Source organism: Zingiber officinale, chromosome 1A, assembly GCF_018446385.1.
Source record: "Zingiber officinale cultivar Zhangliang chromosome 1A, Zo_v1.1, whole genome shotgun sequence".
Classification (NCBI taxonomy): Eukaryota; Viridiplantae; Streptophyta; class Magnoliopsida; order Zingiberales; family Zingiberaceae; genus Zingiber; species Zingiber officinale.
Window position 1 is genome coordinate 155,747,571 of NC_055987.1, and position 16,986 is coordinate 155,764,556.

Genomic DNA, 16,986 nt, shown 5'->3' on the forward strand with positions numbered 1-16,986 from the left:
TTCCGACCGAGCGGCCATCCCGCTTGGCCCAGCAATGACCGACACTTGGACAAGGGACTTTTAGCCGAGTGGCTATCCCGTTCGATGTGGCAACGACGCAAGGATATCAGAATCCTGGACGAGTGTCCATTCCGCTCGGCCAAGCAATAGACAACAGCGGGATATCCTTCGACATCCTTTTGGGAGTTAGTGCCGCTAACAGGCAGCATGGTCAAACAGAGGATCGTATGACAAAACCTTTCATTGTCACTTCAGAGATATGCTCGGCTCATTAAGGTACTGTATTAGGGACACTTTACTGACATGTCTCTTCAGGAAAAGCTTAGGATAGCATGCCCACTTTAAGAAGCATGCACACACGCTACAGGAGCCCTATATAAAAGGGGGTTCAGGCATCAGCGGAGGGATGCTTTTCTTGTGATTTTTACTATTACGCTACAGTTCTCTTTGCTTCTTCTTGTCTTGCTAGAAACTGACTTGAGTATCAGAGGGCCATCGCCGGGGACCCTTCCCTGGCTCGGCATTGACCCTGCTTGTGTTGCAAGCGGGAGCGAAGTCCACTGGAAGTCAGCAAAAGCGCCACATCCCCAGCATCTGTCTCCCCGACTTTCGGATAGGATCATATTTGGCGCCGTCTATGGGAACGTCACCTGAATCCTAGCCAAGAAGATAGAAGATGTTGGACGGCTTACCACCGTGACGCTCACTCAAGAGGAGCTGGAGATGCTCATGCAAGCATAGGCAACAATAATGATGGAGCAACAACAACAACAAGCGATAGCCGATCGGCCAGCACCGCAACCTGTTGGTGCAGGAATCATCCAACGATCGACCGTTGTTTTGATAATGGCAAAGGAATTCAAAGTTAAGTTGTTTTGTGATCTAACGTACTTGATTGAGTGTTTCAGAAAAGTCCTAGCTACAGTTAGGCAGGTGGAAAACCCTAGGAGGTGGTAACTCTAGGTCATAGGGGGTGGTAACCCTATGCGGAAAGTCTTGGCGGGTCGAGAGCTTCAGGCAAAAGTCCTTTGGGGGGGGGTAACCCTAGGTGGAAAGTCTTGGTGTCGTGAACCAGGTGAAAGACTGGACCAACCGGGAAGCGGAAGTCCAGCAGAAAGTCCGGAAGCTTCGAACGCTGAGCAAAAGTCCAGTCGATCTGGAGGATCGCACTGACATCAGGTAAATCTCTTGAGTGGAGTAGGTGAGGACGCGTTCCCTGTAGAGGGAACAGTAGGTGTCGGGTCGACCTAGGGTTTCTGGTTGGAAATCTGAAGTCAGACCCGAATAGTCCGACGACTGTCAAGTATATCTATCATATTGTTTCTGTGCTAACTTTGTTTTGCAGGGTTTGCGTTTGTGACTAACACAATTTACAGGAACAAAGGAGCAACTTAGACCTCGGATGAACAGTGTCCGAGGCGCCTCGGGTGCTAGCCAAAGCCAGCTATCCAGAGATGCTGGCGGCGCCTCGAAGGTCACTGGAGGCGCCTTGGACTACGCGTTGGAGGCGCCTTGGAGTAGCTTGAAGGCGCCTTTAGTGGGATAAGGCGCGACCAGATCAGAGCTGATCCACGCGTGCGACTCGGCGGCCTGGAGGTGTTTCGGACAGGCTTGGAGGCGCCTCCAACACTGTTTAAAAGGGGGTTCGAGGCAGAGGCTCAGAACATCATCTTCCAAGCGATCAAGCTACAACGCGCTGCCTCAAAAACACCCTGAAGTGCTGCTACAAGTTTCTGACGACCCGAAGCTCCGCGATTCTAAGATTCTGTCGTTGGTATAAGTTTACTTTAATTATTGCACTTATTGTAATTCTCAGTTGTACAAACTTTTGCGCGATATAGTTGTTGTCCACAGTAAGCGATCAACGATCGCGGGCCTTGGAGTAGAAGTCACCCTAAGCTCCGAACCAAGTAAATCTTGGAGTCTTCTGTGTGTTGGTTGTTTTATTTATTTCCGCTGCGTTACTCGCAAGATTTTTGAAACGAAAAGTGAAAGCACGAGCGCTATTCACCCCCCCTCTAGCGCTTTCGATCCAACAATTGGTATCAGAGCGGGGTCATGTTGATCTGGTGCAACCACCAATCACGTAATCTTTTCGTAGTATTTTCAGTTTTACGGAGTCAATTAGAATTAGCTTAATAGCTATATTCTAATTATTTTTTTTCGAATCGGTTTTTGCTCGAGGCTGGTGCAACACCACTCAAGTTCGCTATTTTTTAACTTTTTTCCCGCACTGCTAATCCAAGACCTAGTCTTGGGACATTTCTACTTTATCTTTGTTTTTTCATATCGCTAATGGCCCAACAAGAGGGTTTCAACACCGTTCACCCCCCACTTTTTTCCGGAGAAGACTTCGGATATTGGAAGGGGCGAATGGAAACCTTTCTCAAGACACAATTCAACACGTGGATGATTATCAAGACTGGAATACAACTGCCAACCGACGAAGATGGCAAGCCAACACCCTGCGAAAAATGGGAACCAACCCTAATCAAGAAGGTGGAAGCTGATGCCAGAGCGACCTGCACCCTCCAGTGCGGATTGACCAAGGAGGAACTCAACAGAGCTGGACCGTTCTCCAGCGCAAAAGAGCTTTGGGAGAAGCTGATCGAACTCCACGAGGGCACCTCCGACACCAAGATAAGTAAGAGAGATCTTTTGTTCAATAAATTATATAATCTGAAAATGCAGGAAGGAGAGACAGCAAGTCAACTCCATGCACGGATTCAAAATATCCTCAATTCCCTCCACGCTATCGGGCAAAAGGTCGAGAACAGGGACATTATAAGGTACGCACTTAATGCTTTTCCGAGGAGCACATTGTGGGTATCGATGGTAGATGCCTACAAAGTCTCTAAGGATTTAACTTCCATTAGACTAGATGAACTGTTTTCAGAATTCGAATTACATGAACAAACTAATACACAGCCAATCGAGAAAGGTATTGCTTTGGTTGCAGGTACCAGTCGAACATGCGAACCAAGATCACGGCGAAGAACTGAACCTGAATCGGAAGTCGAACCCGACTCAGACGATGAAGACGACGAATTGACCTCCGAACTCGTGAATCTTGTGAAGAAGCTCTACAAGAAGAAGAAGGGATTCAACAAGAGAGACCTAAAGAAAGTCGTACAATCAAAGGAGGTTCAACCCGGCTCAAAGGTCAAGTTTGAGGTGATCTGTTATGGGTGCAACCAGAAGGGGCACATCAAGGCCAACTGCCCCAATCAGAAGGATGCAATGAAGCAGAGGAAGTGGAAGGTGCTAAAAGCAACCTTTGAAGAATCTTCAGAAGAGGATACTGACAACGAGCTCGAACAGACGAGCCTTCTTGCCCTGATGGCCCGAGACCAGATTGATGTGTCCGAGAGCGAGAGCGAGTTGGAAGCAGAATCGAAAAGAATCCACAGATCCGTATCCGTTTCCGAAGGGCCCGATCCATCTGTAAGTATCCCTCGACTAAACAATCTAGTCAATTACTTAAAGCGAAATTAGCTCATTTACAATCAATCAAACTTAACTCATGCTTGGACATTAAGGATTTAAGTTCCTCCCTTGTCCTCAAAAGTTTTAAATTAAATTTTTTTTTGTCTAAAAGAAAAATTCTTTCAAATTTAGTTAAGTTTTCAAAACTTTAAACTTTCAAAAGTCATTTTTGTTGTACTTTTTAGACTAAGCTTTCAAAATTCTGGCCATATTAAAAGCTAAGTATTTTGAAAATTTAACTAAGTATTTTTCAAAGTAAACTTTTTATTAATTTTTTTGAAAGAAAAATTGCTCTTTAGACCTCAATTTCACTTAGCTAAAGAATATTAATTATAAAAAGCTAAGTGTTACCAAAATATTTTGTCCCTTGACAAAAGCCTAAGGTTTCAAAATCTTGACTAAATTGCTTAAAACTAAAGTTGCTTTTGCTATGCTACAAAAGAAAAATCTTTCTCTAATAAAATTAATTGATAAAGTTTTAGAAAACCAACGTCGAACTCAAACTATTTCACTTAGCGATTTGATTTACAAATATCGCTTTTAAAAAGTGTCTTAAAGCTTCCTTACTTAGTCTTTTTTCCTAAAATTTCTGTGAAAAATTAAGATTTTTTCAAACGTGTTCATTCTTTTTGATAAATGGCAAAGGGGGAGAATAGAGAAATTTAGATTTAGAATTCAAAAGCAAAATTTTTTTAAAGAATACCTTTATTAGGGGGGAGCCTAACAAAGTTTAAGTTTTAGCTTAACCATGCGTGCATTTAAAATTTATTAAGCTTGCTTACTTAAACTTTATGCATCTATTTTACTTAGCTTTGAATTTCGGTTGCCATAATCAAAAAGGGAGAGATTATTGGCGCAGGAAGCATCCGACGATCGACCGTTGTTTTGATAATGGCAAAGGAATTCAAAGTTAAGTTGTTTTGTGATCTAACGTACTTGATTGAGTGTTTCAGGAAAGTCCTAGCTGTGGTTAGGTAGGTGGAAAACCCTACGGGGTGGTAACCCTAGGTCATAGGGGGTGGTAACCCTATGCGGAAAGTCTTGGCGGGTCGAGAGCTTCAGGCAAAAGTCCTAGGGGGGTAATCCTAGGTGTAAAGTCCTGGTGTCGCGAACCAGGTGAAAGACTGGACCAGCCGGGAAGCGGAAGTCCAGCAGAAAGTCCGGAAGCTTCGAACGCTGAGCAAAAGTCCAGTCGATCTGGAGGATCGCACTGGTATCAGGTAAATCTCCTGAGTGGAGTTGGTGAGGACGCGTTCCCCGCAGAGGGAACAGTAGGCGTCGGGTCGACCTAGGGTTTCCGGTTGGAAATCCGAAGTCAGACCCGGACAGTCCGATGATTGTCAAGTATGTATATCATATTGTTTCTGTGCTAACTTTGTTTTGCAGGGTTTGTGTTTGGGACTAACACAATTTGCAGGAATAAAGGAGCAACTTAGACCTCGGATGAACAGTGTCCGAGGCGCCTCCATGGGGCTTGGAGGCGCCTCGGGTGCTAGCCGAAGCCAGCTGTCCAGAGACGCTGGAGGCGCCTCGGAGGTCACTGGAGGCGCCTTGGACTAGGCGTTGGAGGTGCCTTGGAGCATCTTGAAGGCGCCTTCAGTGGGATAAGGCGCGACCAGATCAAAGTTGATCCACACGTGCGACTCGGCGGCTTGGAGGCACCTCGGACAGGCATGGAGGCGCCTCCAACACTGTTTAAAAGGGGGCTCAAGGCAGAGGCTCAGAACATCATCTTCCAAGCGATCAAGCTACAACGCGCTGCCTCAAAAACACCCTGAAGTGTTGCTACAAGTTTCTGACAACCCGGAGCTCCGCGATTCTAAGATTCTGTCGTCGGTATAAGTTTACTTTAATTATTGCACTTATTGTAATTCTCAGTTGTACAAACTTTTGCACGATATAGTTGTTGCCCACAGTAAGCGATCAACGATCGTGGGCCTTGGAGTAGGAGTCGCCCTAGGCTCCGAACCAAGTAAATCTTGAAGTCTTCTGTGTGTTGGTTGTTTTATTTATTTCCGCTGCGTTACTCGTAAGATTTCTGAAACGAAAAGTGAAAGCCACGAGCGTTATTCATCCCCCCTCTAGCGCTTTCGATCCAACACAACCTGTCATCTCGGCGGCTGATAGGCGAGCAGGGCAAGAAGACCGAGCAGAGCAACTCTCTGTATGGGGACAGAACCGAAGGCTGACTGACACCCAAGGAGAAGTACCGCCCGCGCTGATTCCCTTCCATCGGGCTCTGTTCCAAACCCCTTCATAGATATCCCAAGCGCATCAAGAGCGGGGATCGTCTTCCGATAAGGCGCCCGTTTGAGATGCGCGGAAAGGAAAAGTGGCCCGAAGCGCCGCATCCCCCGAACGGATCAACTAGCAGTTCTCTGAGGAGATCTTACAAGACCCTCTACCTCGATACTACACCCCATTGGCGATCGAGACATACAACGAGATGACCAACCAAAATGATCATCTGGATCGGTTCGACAATGAGGCTACGCTGCACTAGTACACAGATGAAGTAAAGTGTAGAGTCTTTCTCACGACTTTCTCCGGATTGGCATAGCGCTGGTTCAGAAGACTGCCGGACAGCTCGATACGAAGCTTCAAAGACTTCCGAGCCGCCTTCCAACACCACTTTGCCAGCAGCCGACGCTACCAGAAGATAAGCGTCAGTCTCTTCGCCCTGAAACAAGGGCCCAAGGAAGCGCCCCGAGTGTACATCCAGCTCTTCAACCAAGTGACCATGGATATCAACTCAATCTTATCCGAGACCATGATGAATGTCTTCACCCAGGGTTTCACCGAAGGGGACTTCTTTTGGTCGCTCATCAGAAAGCCGCCTCGGGACTACGACCACATGCTGAAAAGGCCAATGAATACATCAACGTGGAAGAAGCCCAGGCGGCCAGAAGAAAGGAGGCGCCGACCGAGCATTCGACGTCGACCGAGCATCAACTGGCTAGCAGCCACCTGCCGCCTAAGGGGCCGAGGGCTGAAGGAGCACGGCTGCACCAATAGACCAGGGTGCACGCCGTACAACATGTGACATCTGGTCAGCCCAAGGCATCAAAGAGCAAGGTATGGACGCCTATGTTCTGTTCATTCCACCAGTCGACGACGCATAACACACGAGATTGTCGATGATTGATGACAATCGTCAGCCGATCGGCCCCCAGGGGATATCGTCATCACTCCTCCTCTCCTAATCAACGAGGTCGTCGCCGCTTAATCGAATAGTGAGGGAAGGGAGCCCAAGCGCCATCACCATTAGTGGAGGGAGAAAACTGTTAGTAATTAGTCCTAAGAGCCAATCATGAGATGATTAGGCCTTTTATGTTACTCATTGAGTTAGACTCAAATGAACTCACTCATTGGATTGAGTTCAATTTGAATTAAACACATTGGATAAATGGGCTAGACTCAATGGGTTAGACTTATTGGATTATTAGATTAATGATTAATCCAATATAATAATCCAACCCATTAAGAGGAATACAAAGAGACAAAAACCCTTGGTATTCATGGAATGAATATAAATAGATTTTTGGAATGAATTTTTCATTGGTTGAGAAAGAGATGAAAAGTGTGACTCTTAATCTTCCCTCTTCTTCCTCCTTCTTCCTCCTCGGGCGAATTTTGCTCTTGGTTGAACCTCCATGAGTGGTTAGCACCATGAAGGTGGTTTTTCTCCGAAGGCTTTGTTCGTGTGACGAACGAAGGATGTGTTCGTGTGGATACCGTAGAGGCGCGGACGCTTGATCGCGTTGAAATATGCATCCAAAGAAAAAGTTGCTGTCGGGATTGCGAAGGGCACACAAGAAAGGTATACCTTGTTGGGACCGATGTGCCCGCTAGAAGGGGGGGGTGAATAGCGTCTCACCTCAAATCGATGGCTTCCTACGTATTCGTTAGTGCGCAAGCGGAATAATACAATACAAATTACGAATACGAAAGCTAAAGATAAAGAAAAGAACAAGCAAACAAATGTACGTCGATGTAACGTGGTTCGGAGATGATGCTCCTACTCCACGACTGTCCGTAAGGTGGACGATCCCTCAATCCGTCGGTGGATTAGTCCCCGGAAACTCCGGCTAGCTCAAACCGCTCCTTGTGGGTGGAGAAACCTCACCACAACTTCAACCAAGAACACTTGGACACAAGAGATCCTTGAGCACTTTGGTGACTACTAATTAGACTTTAACCAAGTCTAATTTCGTCACCTTGGCCAGCCATCCCAAGCTCCTTCTTATAGAGCTTGGAACAAATCAGTAAGCTGATTTGCCCGTTACCAGTCGACTGGTCCTTGCACCAGTCGACTGCTACAGTCATCAGTCGACTGCTACAGTGCTGCTACAGTAGCGCTACAGTGCTGCTGCAGTGAACCCTAATTTTAGGATTTTGCCTCGAGTACATTCACTCAGCACTCGTTCTCGCCCGACCAACCTAGACCTAGCCTTCTAGCCTCCTCCATCAGCCTTGCGTCCCTCGGATGCCTCCCCATCCTTCACGTCTTGCCTTCTGGAGCTTCCATCGGCCTTGTCATTGTTGTCGGGTCTTCCTTTGCCAAGAGGTCGCGCCTCCGGGATTTCATCCATTGCCAAGTCACACTTGGACTTACGTTGCCAAGACTACATGCTTGGACTTACACCGCCAAGACTCATCCTTGGACTTTCCTCCTTTGCCAAGATCACACTTGGACTTACGTTGCCAAGACTGCATGCTTGGACTTACACCGTCAAGACTCACCCTTGGACTTTCCTTGTTGTACTTGTATCCTGCACACTCACAATGCATATCAAATACAACAATAAACCTAACTTAAACCTTTGCCCAAACATCAAAACCTAGGGCATCTAGATTGCTTCAACAATCTTCCCCTTTTTGATGTTTGGCAACCTGTTTAAGTTAGGGAAACATAAATGTAATACATATGCAAATAAATATGCAAATCAACTCATGCATAAATAATGGAACCTAAATCCCTAGGCTCCCCCTTCACCTAAGCTCTCCCTTGAGCTAGGATTTCCCGCAAAGGTAAACTTCTCCCCTTTGCCTAAACAATTGCTCCCCCTTCACCTATGCTCCCCCTCGAGCTAGAATTTCTTGCAAAGGTGTATAGGTTTTCTACTTAAACCTAAAATTCTCCCCCTTTGCCATACATCAAAAAGAGCTCCAACAATATCCCAATTGTTGAAAACATGTCATCCAAATTGACCCTAAACTCATGTATTTATCTCCCATGGGTCTCATACATTTAAACGAGTTGACACGGTCAAGAACAACGTTGAAAAACACGTTTAGGCTGGTATCAGTCGACTGCCCTAAGTGCCAGTCGATTGCCCCCTTCGACAGAACCTTACAGAAACATTCTATAGTCGAAATCTACTGTTACCAGTCGACTGGTCTTGGCACCAGTCAACTGACCTCATAAAAATGAGCTTACAGAGACATTTTGTGCTAAAAAATACTATTACCAGTCGACTGGTATCTGCGCCAGTCGACTGACACCCTATTTCTGAAAAAATCAGTCTTTTCTGACCAACTTCAGAAATGCACCAGAAATTCTACAGACCTCCAAAAAATCTCAAATTTTGTGGAGAGGTCTATTTTAACCTTGTCTACTTGGGAAATATATATATAAAAATATATTTATCACAGATCCTAAGATTGACATAAAATTCAAAACTAGCTAAATTGTTCAATTGAACCTTGACCTAAAGTCCTATTTTTGGCTTTCTCTTGATGTATCTGCCCATACTAAATCACAATACTTTCCTAGCATGGGTTTATATGGCATATATACATCAAAAACTAATTTTCATGCAATATGAACCCAATTCATATTTCCATGCATAAAACTTAACCCAATTGTTCCAACCAAGTATAGTAGAGACTCAAATCTATCTCTAATCCCTTTGGCACATTTTGGTTCACTTAAGATCATTTACCATATGTCCCAAAGACTCTTTGAGCTCCCCCTTGAGCTCTTAATCTTATCCACCTCCCTAGGTGACTCATTTACTATGACTAGGCCATTTTAGTGCACCTCAGGTGACACTTGGCCTACAAGACTCACCTTCTTAACCTTAGACGCCTTGTCTTTGATTAATTTCTTCTTGTCCTTAATCTTGGACACCTCATCCTTGCTATAATTATATGCTACCCTAGCATATTCCTTCTTATTAGCCTTGGATGACTCTCCCTTGTCCTTGGTAACACCTCTCATACCAATGTCATGTGCTACCTTAACACTTGACCTCCTTTTGGTCTTGGAAAAGATTTTTATGTTTCCAAAGCGTAACTCCCCCTAAAAATATGGTCAAACTTCCATCATTGCACCAACAATGACTTGGGGTTCCTAAATAATTAGGAAAACCAAAACTCGAAGTTTTGAGGTTCAAAATTCAATAATGAAACTAAACCTCAACCGAAACTTCACTTTGGTTTTTCTTAACCAATTCATACTTGTTTTCATCATGAAAACTCATGGAAACATTATTTAGGGTATACTTTATCATGGAAAAATAGTTTTCTATGAAACTACTTCCTATTTTCAAAGATTGACACAAATTTGAAAACTCTTGAAAACTTCAATGTTTTCTCCTAATTTGTATCTAACTTTTCAATGATGATTACTATCAAAAGATAGTCTTCACCAAGGTTTTTCAAAAGTATTTTGAAATCATTTTCAAAACCAATATCCAACCACGTTCTTTGGGCTCAATGCACATGACTTGTACATTAGCTTTCCCAATGATTGGAAGACACATAACTATGTGTTTTGATGAACCTAAAACTCAACAAGATGCACTAGATCAACATCTTGAGTTTTGTTCACCATCTTAACATCTCACTTGTATCTAATGTGTATTAAAACACATACAAGTCACCTTATAGTTCTCTGTGAGATGTATATTTGGTCTTGCCCTAAACTAAGGGATCATGCATCTCTATCTAGGCATTGTAAAAATCATGATCATCCATCTAGGATGTCACTTGATATTATCCCTCTTGTTGGAACATTTACATACATAATAAATGTCTTTTGTCCTTAATTACAAGGAAATTGACATACTGCATGATGATTAATGACATACATCAAAATAAGCAATTTTCAAAAGCAAAGCATGTTATAGCTACATGATGTATGTATGACATGACATGATATTTTTATATTTTTCATAATAAAATGTGAATGTTAAATATGATGTCATGACATATGATGAGCAAACAATCATGGCAAGTTAGCATAAATAAAATTTACCTAGATTACCTATCTAAGTATTCTTAACCCTAGCTAACTCAAAATTTAACCCTAGATTGCCTAATTTTATCAAGAAAATGCCAAACCCCTACTTGACATTTCTTTAATTTCTTTCTAAATTTGTGCCATTTTAAGTTAAACAAATTCCTCAAAGTATGACACATTTTACTCTTTCCAAGAGTAAATGAAATCAAATTAAAACTTAGATTCGCCTTTAACCTTCTAAGAAAATGTCAAAATTCCAACTTGACATTTCTTATCCTTTTCTAAATGTGTCAATTTAAATTAAGTTCAAAACCTCAAAGTTTGACACATTTTACTCTTCTAAAGAGTAAACATCTTACATTAGGACCTAGATTTTCCTTTAATTACCCTAAGAAGATACCAAAACCCCAATTTGGTATTTCTTATGTTTTTCCACATTGTGCCAATTTAATTCAAACATAATTCCTTAAGATTTGGCACATGTTACTCTTTCCAAGAGTGACAATTTGGATTAAGGTTTGCATTTCCCTTAATTCCATAAGAAAATGTAGAATTCCAAATTTGGCATTACTTTTGCTTCTCTCTAGTGTGTCAATTTAAATTATATTTAACTCCTCAAATTTTGACACATATATTACTCTTTCAAAGAGTAACCCTACAATCCTTTTCATTTTCAAAGGTTAACAATAACCTTGAAAATGCTCTCAAGTGTCAACTTTAACAAGTTTGGGTTAAATACCCTTCCAATTGGAGTTGACACTCTCTAAACCTATCTAGGGTGTAGAGAATATGCTCCTAGGAACCCACAACCTATTGGTGCTCCTTGGATGTTCTAGGTACTCACTAGGGATGACTTCCCTAGATACCTTCCTAAGGACTTTTCTAGGCTTTTTAGAAGCCTTGGTCACCTCTACTAGGTCACTTCTAGGAATAACTTCCCTTGTAACCTTCTTTGTGACTTTATTAGGCCTTTTTGAAGCCTTAGTCACTTTTACTAGATCAACTTTAGGGATGGCCTCCCTTGCGACCTTCTTTGTGACTTTGTTAGACTTCTTAAAAGTCTTAGTCACATTTGTCTTGTCAAAAGTACTCTTAGGGATTCCTTCCCTAGTATCTTTGACTTGACCTCTACACCTAGGGTTGACCCCATAGTTATATGGAACCATATGAAAAGAAGTCACATCCTCCTTGGCTTTAGGTTTGTATCCCAAACCCCTATCGCCATTGGATGACTCTTGTCTAACTTTTCCTAGGTTATGCTCATTTTGACCCCTAAGCATGTTTTCCATTCTTGCTAAGGTCCTTCCTAAATTATCAAGTCTTGTCCTCAAGACTTGATTTTCACTCCATAAATCCCTAGATTTTGGGTTTTCATTTAATCTTTGAGCATTTCTATTTTTAGGCTTATATCTAAAATCCTTTGTGTTATTGCCTAAGTTGTTATTTACCTTCCTAACCTTAGGTGTGGTAAATCTAGCATAAGGAGGAATATATTTATCCTTAAGGTTATCATGCCTCCTATTCTCATGATAAATAGCATTAAGATGATAAGAGTTATTTCTAGCATGCTTTTTATCATGTGTCAACGGAATGGATTCATTAAATGATACCTTGGTTTTTACCTTAGAAGCTCCCTTCTTCTCCCACTTCTTCAAGTGCGCCAATTTCTTGAGCTCTCCTCTCCTTGGGCACCTTGTGTGGTAGTGACTCCACTCACCACATGTAAAGCACCTAATGTGCTTCTTCTCCTTCTTCTTCTTCCTACAACTCACATTAGTTTCTAAATTAACTTTAGTGAGTTTAGGATTTACCTTCTTTACCTTCTTGAGCGAAGGACACCTACTCTTGTAGTGCCCCATCTTACCACACTCAAAACATTTGATGTGGTCCTTTATGCTCTTCTTGGTAGTTGAAGTAGAGGGTTGAGCTTCCAAGATCTCCTCTTCCTCGGATTTCTCTTCTTCCTCTTCACTTGAAGATGTGGACTCTTCCACTTCTTCATCTCTTGAGGATGTGGAAGATCTCTCCTCTTCCACCTCTTCCTTCTCTTTCTCTTCCTCCTCTTCCTTTTCCTCCTCTAATGTTGACCTCTTGTCAACATCGGATTGCTCCTTCTCTTCTTGGACCAATGAGCCATTTTCCTTGGGCTCTTCCACTCCTTGGATTTTTATAGGGTCTTCATGATAGGTAATGATCTTTTTCCAAAGATCACTTGCATTTGTGGTTTCACCTACACTCAACAAAATATTAGAAGGTAATAAATTATGCAAAATTCTCGTTACCTCCTTGTCCGCCTCTGATTGCTCTCGTTGCTCTTCGGTCCAATGTCGAGGTCGGAGGCGTTTACCCTTCTTGTCCGTAGGAGCTTCAAATGGGTCATTCAAGACAACCCATTGGTTCCAATCCATTTGGAACCATGTCTCCAACCGCTTCCTCCAATAATTGAAGTCTTCTTTGTCGTACGGAGGTGGAATTCGGATATCCCATCCGAGCGGTCCTTCGGACTCCATCTTCTTCTTCCTCTAGCTTCTTGCTCTCTTGGCGGTTAGTCTGTAGAAGAGCGACCTCGCTCTGATACTACTTGTTGGGACCGATGTGCCCGCTAGAGGGGGGGGGGGGGTGAATAGCGTCTCACCTCAAATCGATGGCTTCCTACGTATTCGTTAGTGCGCAAGCGGAATAATACAATACAAATTACGAATACGAAAGCTAAAGATAAAGAAAAGAACAAGCAAACCAATGCACGTCGATGTAACGTGGTTCGGAGATGATGCTCCTACTCCACAGCTGTCCGTAAGGTGGACGATCCCTCAATCCGTCGGTGGATTAGTCCCCGGAAACTCCGGCTAGCTCAAACCGCTCCTTGTGGGTGGAGAAACCTCACCACAACTTCAACCAAGAACACTTGAACACAAGAGATCCTTGAGCACTTTGGTGACTACTAATTAGGCTTTAACCAAGTTTAATTTCGTCACATTGGCCGGTCATCCCAAGCTCCTTCTTATAGAGCTTAGAACAAATCAGTAAGCTGATTTACCCGTTACCAGTCGACTGGTCCTTGCACCAGTCGACTGGTGTCATCCCAACGGCTCTCTCAACGGCTCTCTACAGTGCACCAGTCGACTGCTACAGTCATCAGTCGACTGCTACAGTCATCAGTCGACTGCTACAGTGCTACTACAGTAACGCTACAGTGCTGCTACAGTAGCGCTACAGTGCTGCTGCAGTGAACCCTAATTTTAGGATTTTACCTCGAGTACATTCACTCAGCACTCGTTCTCGCCCGACCAACCTAGACCTAGCCTTCTAGCCTCCTCCATCAGCCTTGCGTCCCTCGGATGCCTCCCCATCCTTCACGTCTTGCCTTCTGGAGCTTCCATCGGCCTTGTCATTGTTGTCGGGTCTTCCTTTGCCAAGAGGTCGCGCCTCCGGGATTTCATCCATTGCCAAGTCACACTTGGACTTACGTTGCCAAGACTACATGCTTGGACTTACACCGCCAAGACTCATCCTTGGACTTTCCTCCTTTGCCAAGATCACACTTGGACTTACGTTGCCAAGACTGCATGCTTGGACTTACACCGCCAAGACTCACCCTTGGACTTTCCTTGTTGTACTTGTATCCTGCACACTCACAATGCATATCAAATACAACAATAAACCTAACTTAAACCCTTGCCCAAACATCAAAACCTAGGGCATCTAGATTGCTTCAACATACCTCTCATGTAAAACTTAGTATATGATTATTTTCTCCTTTGCATGGATCTTCTGGAGAAGATCTAGTTAATTTTCCGCTGTGCTTAAGCGTGTTTAGCGCGCTAGATCCCTACAGAAACCAATCCCTCTAGGATCCCGGCCGAGCGAAATAGGTCGTCTGCCCGGGAAGAGGAAAACATGAACAACGCTTTCCGGGGAGAGATAGGCATGATCGTCGGAGGGCCGACCGGCGGAGACTCCAACCGGGCCAGGAAATCATACGCTCGGCGGTTGGAGATCCATGTTGTCGGATGCAGCAAGGAGAAAGCCGAAGGGCCTTAGATCAACTTTGGCCCCAGTGATCTAGAAGGGATCAAAATCCCTCATGATAATTCTTTGATCATCCGAGCGATGATCGCCAACTACATCATTCACCAGACCTTCGTCGACACGGGGAGTTCGGTGAACATTATTTTTAAGAAGGCGTTTGATCAACTGCAGATTGATCACAACGAGATGCTGCCTATGGCGACCCCGCTCTACGGGTTCACCTACAATGAAGTATTGTCGATCGGCTATGCAAGATTGGCCATCTCGCTGGGAGAAGAGCCATTGAGGAGGACCCGGACCACCAACTTCATAATTGTGGACGCACCATCTGCTTACAATGTTATCTTGGGCCGATCGGCCCTCAACGAATTCCGGACAGTATCCACTTACTACCAGAAGATAAAGTTTCCAATGGACGACCAGGTGGACAAGGTCAAGGGCGACCAACTAGCGCTCGACGTTGCTACATGGAGATTGTTGGGACCGATATGCCCGCTAGGGGGGGGTGAATAGCGCTTCGTCGCGCTTGCGTCGGTTTGCTTCGTCTTGTTGTTGTAAAGCGGAATACTTGAAGACAAACACACTACAACGCTAACACACGGATTTACTTGGTATCCACGTCAAAATGAGGTAACTAATCCAAGGATCCACACACGATGCTATCTCCACTAATGAAACACTCCTTTTTGGTCGCAGCCGGAGGCGGAGAAGCCTCGTACAAACTCACACAACAATACAAACAAAAATACAAGAAGAGACTACAAGATACAAATGAAAACACTACTTCTTCTTGCTTACTTGTTGCTTGTTGTTACCTCTTGAACCTTGAGAGAACACTCCCAAGAGCCTTCAAGAACTGGCGGTGAAGATCGGAGAAAGTCGCTGTAAGCTCGCAGGAAAGAAATCGCAAAGATCTTCCGAAGAAAACGCTCTGCCCAGGCTTTAAACAGTGCTCCCAATCGATCGAATTCATCCCCAATCGATTGCCACGTCAGCACTGCTCCATCGCAGCCATCCATCACCTGCATCCTGCGCAACGGTTACTTCCGGATCGATCGACTGATCGATTGGGACTTCCTGAATCGATTGCCCGATCGATTCAGAACCTTTCTGTGCTCTCGCATCCGCGTGAGAGCTTCTGCTGTCCAATCGATCGATTAGCAACTCCCAATCGATAGCTCGATCGATTGGGAAAGCCTCTGTGCTCACGATTTCACATCCCAATCGATCAGCCAATCGATTGGGCCTTCCCACAATCGCAGCACAGTTCAAATCAATCGACCGATCGATTTGGACCATGTTCAATCGATCGCTTGATTGATTAAACACTCTGAACTTGACTCAAACTCTAGTCCAAAGTCCCAAACCCAACTTCTGGTCTATCGTGACCTGCTGGGTTTCCATGCCTAGCATTTGGCCACACCCGACCAACCTCGAACTAGCCTTCTAGCCTCCTCCATCAGCCTTGCGTCCCTCGGATATCTCTCCATCCTTCACGCCTTGCCTTCAAGAGCTTCCTTCGGCCTCATCCTAGTTGTCGGGTCTTCCTTGCCAAGTCATACCAGAACTTACCTTGCCAAGACCACATGCTTGGACTTATACCCTTTGCCAAGATCACACTTGGGCTTTCCAATTGCCTGGCTCCTCACCAGGACTTTCTCCTTTGCCAAGATCACACTTGGACTTTCCAACTACCTGTCTCCTCACCAGGACTTTCTTCTTTGCTTGGCTCCTTACCAGGACTTTCCCGTTGCCTGGCTCCTCACCAAGACTTTCCCTTGCCTAGCTCCTCACTAGGACTTTCCCGTTGTCTGGCTCCTCATCAGGATTTTCTCCTGCCTAGCTCCTCACTAGGACTTTCCAAATGCCTAGCATCCAGTTAGGACTTTCCCAGTTAAGTCTCCTATCAACCTTGACCTGCTTGACTTGTATTCTCATCAACCTGGTCAACCCTTTGACAATCTCCATAACCGGATGATTGCTCTAGCAATCTCCTTATATTGTCAAACATCAAAACTCAAATCCCAACTCAAGCTTGACTCAACTCAAGATTAGTCAAACTGGTCAAATTTTACCTAGAGAAATTACCCCAATAGAGATGGTCAAAGCCAAGGCTAGAGTAGCTCGAAAGGCTCCACGACTAGAGGTAAATGCTATTATCGAGAAACCTCCCACCTTTGTATATGAAGAAAAGGAGGAGGTGCAGATCCACCCAAGCCGATCAA